The following is a 4,453-nucleotide window of genomic DNA, read 5'->3' as shown; positions in this document are numbered from 1 at the left end:
GCTGTGTCCACTGCATGGACCGCTTGTTTGATAAATAATCTTACAGTACCCAGTTCAGGGGGGGCTTTGTCATAGGCACTGAACATTCCTTTTTCAACCATTTTCTCACACCATGCTACAAAACGTTGTTTTTCACTAGTATGTTGACTAAAATTCAGTGTGTCAAGCCATTTGTTCAACAACTCGTATAGAATAGCACCCAGTGTGCCAGTTTTGCACTTGCTCCAAACCTGAATAATATCACAATCAGCCATAATGAAAAAATAATATGCCACACGTGACGCTGTCCGTTTATGAGAGGGTCTCTGGCCCAATGGTATCAGCTGACTGTGAATCTTCTACATCAGTCTAATTACTGATGTGCACAAGTCACGGGTGTGCACAAGTCCCGGGGGTTAATTCCCAGCCAAATACCACCGTTTTATCTCAAAAGGACAGTCGGTCACCCTAATCTGGTACAATTTTCCCACTAATCCTATTTCCACCCGGACCCAATACACTGCTGCACAAGGCACGTTAACTTCACAACAAATTCTCACATTTAAACCTATTGTCCAGCTGTGATACGCTTGTGAAAAAACATTTTAATAGCCTGTTGTGCACACACTGAGAACAGCAAAGCTTTCCCTGTGCCTGTTATCACATGTGGAATGTATCCAAGAGCATCTGTTTTGTTGAGATGACTCTCTGCTTCTGCTCCAGCCGGAGGGAAATTAAAAAGGAAATGGGAAAATTGAGGAGACAACTGCTACTACGTACCAGAAATCTCTCAAAGTGAGTCTATGTGCTTTGTTAACTGTTACATGTGACAGGGAACAAATCAGCAGATCATTCAAAAACAACAAAAAAAAGTGTTTTCTTATCCTTACTGTTTTGAATTCAATTTAAAATGTCGAGAGTGGGCAGTTCCACACATCAACTTCAATTTGGCATAAGTTCAATGTGCAGGAGTTTATGTTTAAACAAAGGTTCCTGGCTCACCTGTTTCTGGTCGACCTAGTTGATATGGGACACAGCAACACAGCATAACAGAGAACCAGGGAGTCACTGTCTCGTCTGGAACATCTCAGCCAAAATAGGACCGAATATCAGATTCTCAGCTCAGCCTGGCACAGGCTTACGGCAGGTCTGCTGGTTCGGCACTATGGACTGGTCGTCTGGAGAATGTAGCAGGCTCACAAGGTCACGGCACCATTTTGAAGTCTTCCAGTTCTTGTAGGTGTCTTGTAGGTCTAGGGAGGTGTTCTGGGCATGCCCCACTGGGAGGAGGCCACGGGGAAGACCTAGGACACGCTGGAATGCCTTGGCATTCCCCCGGAGGAGCTGGAGGAAGTGGCTGGAGAGAGGGAAGTCTGGGCATCTCTGCTTAGACTGCTGCCCCCATGACCCGGTTCTGGATAAGCAGAAGAAAATGAATGAATGGATGGATGGAAGTCACTGTGTTGGACCCTTACATTGGCTATAAAGTAAATGAACTCTAAAAGTAATTTTTATTTATATCATCACTAACAATGGAATCACATTTTGAAGGAATTACTTCATATCACACAGGAGGAATTATTACAGCAACCAGAAATTGTTTCAGCATGAGTATGTGAGTATAATATACTGACAGACTTAAGGGAAAAATGAATACAGTATATCCTTCAAAGCTGAATTTTTAGCAGCTTGGCAGCCTTGTTTTAGTTTACTTTTTGATGCTTGTTATTAACATTTTGTTACAGAGAGCATATACAGTACAGTAAGCAAACATATGCTACATGTCTACTGGAATCACAAAGAGGATTAGATAACTGCAGTAATATAGGGAGAGTTTAATTCATAACTGGGTAAAGAATTTAATAAGTACAATGATTAATCAGAGGGAATTGTCAGAGGTTGAACAGCATGCACAGCAGTGAGTCACTGAACAAAATACTGTTCTCCATCCAAATTATGTTTGTCTCCTCCGACAAATTGCAATTACATCTGCAGACAGCTGTCACAGAGGAATCCACACAGCCAAACGTACAGTTCTAGAACAGCAAATCCTGTCTCATTAAAATCTCTAACCTTACTAGTTTCTGTGGAAACATTATAATTCAAAGCTCTAACCACATCTGATTTAAATGGGAAAGGTCAGGTCTTTGCTGAAAGATACATCTGAGTCACCTGGATGGTTTGTCCTTACAGTCTCATTAAAAAGTACACACTCTCTCAATCTCTCTCAAATAAGCCAATTACTAGCTAATTAGGGTGAGCAACAGACCATCTTCTTTAGCAATTGGATTGTGTTGGAGTCCAACACTCAAATGTTTGAAAGCCAAGTAGCTGGAGTGTCATTATAATTGTCTGCCATGGCCAATAGTTGGCGGTATAATTTCATGATTCAATTCAAATCAAATTTTATTTATATACGTAGCACCAAATCACAACAAAAGTCATATCAGGACACTTTACAAAGTAAGGTCTAGACCTTACTCTTATCACTATTATTACAGAGGGAAAACCCAACATATCCCCCTTGAGCAAGCACTTGGCAACAGAGGGGAGGAAAAACTCCCTGTAACAGAAGAAACTTCCGACAGACCCCGGCTCTTGGTGGGCAGCCTTCTGTTTTGACCAGTTGGGGTGAGTGGATAGAGGAGAGAGAAAAGAAGAAAAGCAACAAGACACAACAAACAACAATGTTGGAGAAGCATTGTTAAATTGAGTAAAATGAGCAGCACAAACAAAGCTCTGTATTCCACCATTGTTGTTTGTCTGTTCCCATATACGTTGCTATTTACACAAACCCTAACAGGCATGTGCAAGAGGTCACCGTTGTCAGGGGAAATGTAAAGGCATGTTGGCTGCTGGATGGATGACATGACCACTCCCAGAGTGAAGCCATCATGTGGTATGGTCACTCCTCTGCTGTTAGGCAAGAGAGTGGCAATGACTGGATCTGAACAGCAGGTGTCGGTGATGGACAAGGTTTTGCGGCAGAGGAATCACACACAGTGAGGGAGCAGAGGACTGGAGAGTCTCTGTAGCAATCACACCAAGCATACTCTTTGGGGTTGACACAGACCGTTCTGCTGTTTTTCCACTGAACCTTCTCTCTCTTTAGAGGAGGGACAGTTGCTCCTCCAGTCATTTGTGCGTTTACATACAGTATGTGTAACGCTAGTGTTTGAGGTGTGAAGACGTGGACATTTAACCAATTACTGGTGACTGCTCTGTGCACCCTCCTACAGGGTGCCAAAATGTTGCTACAGGAACACCTTCAAAGCTGGCCGGGTTGCATTTTGGTCCTGTGCTCCCTGGTTTTTCTGTTGCTTTTTCCCTGTTTCCCTCTGCCAGTCATTACCTCGGCCAGCATAATTAGTCACTGTCATGTCCACCCGCCACTCATTACCTCCTAGTTCAGCTCCCCATATATACACGCTCTTTTCTGCAATTTCCCAGCTGGTCCATATTCATTTTCATGCCCATCCCATTTGCTTGAGCTTTTAGTCATCTGTTGTTTTGCTTTATTTAAGGTGGAGGTGTTTTTTCCCAGCTCCTTGTTATTTGCTCCAGACGCATGCTACGCAACTATGCTACTTTCAACTGCTTTGACAATCTTTTCCTTCTGCAATTGGAACTAAATCCATCACTGCCTCGCTGCTACCCATTCCTCTGATGACTCCAGCGTTCTCAAACCTACAGGTCCGCTGCTATCAACTCTACAGGGGTGAGTCCAGTGTCTCTACTCACCACTCCTCTGCCACTCAGCTCTGTCCATCACCAGTGAATCCATCACTGTCAACCCACCACTACTCAGCTGCCCTTCACCACTGTTAGTACCATCGGTGAATCAACTCCCAAGAACCTCACTCACCACGTCCCTGCTGTTACCTCCGCGGAGACAACGTTCTCTATCTACAAGATCTCCACCTCATCGAACCACGCTTTCTACTCCTCTGAACCGGCTCAGCTACCAGTTAGCTTACTCCTTCTCTCTCTGTTATATAATACTAAGCAGATTCTGCTTCATTACAGCTGTAAGATATATAAGCAAGGGAAACAAATGCATTAAAATAACCAAAGCTCAGTAGTTCTGGACAATCATCAATACAGCTGTAATATGCCTAAACAAGTAAGATAAAGTTATGAAAGGTAACTAAAGGGAACTAAAGGTATGAGAAGTAACTAAAGTTTATAAAGTAACTAGAGTCTATAAAACTCAAATCTTACAATTCCCCCTTTTGACATGATTTTATCATGTCAATCAAAAAGCAGTGGAGAATTATAAACTGTATTGGGGGACTGACCTGAATGTCAGAGACAAATCAGTCATCCAACCAAAGGGAGCATAAGGCCCCCTTTTGGAGTCTCAATGTAATGTAAACATGTCTTCACTGCTAACATACAACACTGTGTTACCAAAAGCATCTGTCCACCTGTCTTCTCATGCAAAGGAGCATGAGTCACAGCCGATTTTTGACCC

General features: G+C 42.9%; 1 protein-coding gene across 1 annotated transcript in view; it reads left to right on the top strand.

The window, feature by feature from the left end:
- The window catches only part of adgrb1a (adhesion G protein-coupled receptor B1a), a 291,715-nt gene that overhangs the window by 281,028 nt on the left and 6,234 nt on the right, over positions 1-4,453 (top strand). The window lies entirely within an intron of this gene.

This window comes from Monopterus albus, unplaced genomic scaffold (genome assembly GCF_001952655.1).
Source record: "Monopterus albus unplaced genomic scaffold, M_albus_1.0 scaffold314.1, whole genome shotgun sequence".
Classification (NCBI taxonomy): Eukaryota; Metazoa; Chordata; class Actinopteri; order Synbranchiformes; family Synbranchidae; genus Monopterus; species Monopterus albus.
Note: the sequence above shows the minus strand (reverse complement) of the source record. Positions and strands in the feature narration are given on the sequence as shown.